The sequence below is a fragment of the Hyalella azteca genome, unplaced genomic scaffold (assembly GCF_000764305.2).
Source record: "Hyalella azteca isolate HAZT.00-mixed unplaced genomic scaffold, Hazt_2.0.2 contig5025, whole genome shotgun sequence".
NCBI lineage: Eukaryota > Metazoa > Arthropoda > Malacostraca > Amphipoda > Hyalellidae > Hyalella > Hyalella azteca.
The window spans coordinates 212,499-212,937 of record NW_025935231.1 but is presented as its reverse complement, the minus strand read 5'-3'; positions in this window follow the sequence as shown (position 1 = coordinate 212,937).

The window sequence follows — 439 nt, the reverse complement described above, 5'->3', positions numbered from 1 at the left end:
AAAAAGATCAGAGTAATATTGTTATTTAATCCGAACACCCTAAATAAAGGGTAACTATCTTACAACTAAAAGAACCAATCGACCAATCGGTAAATATACTTAATCGCATTGAAATTCGTATTCAGCATGAGAAGACTTCGCACTGTGTGAGAGGCTACAGAGGAATGATTATTTTTATTAATTAATTATAATATGACTAATCTTTAATTAATGCAAAATGCCAACATAATTCAGGAACGTCATGTCATTTAATATAACGAACATTACCATATCATTGCCCGTAAATCCAAGACAAATTTGAATTTTACGTCATTGTGTTGCTATACAGGACAGTACTATATGGGAAAAAACTAACATACGAGCTGAGGAACTGAATCTTGCACTGAGTGACCGCGTGGGAAGATCTCACTCAACAGCACGCTTGACGAGACGTCAGCTC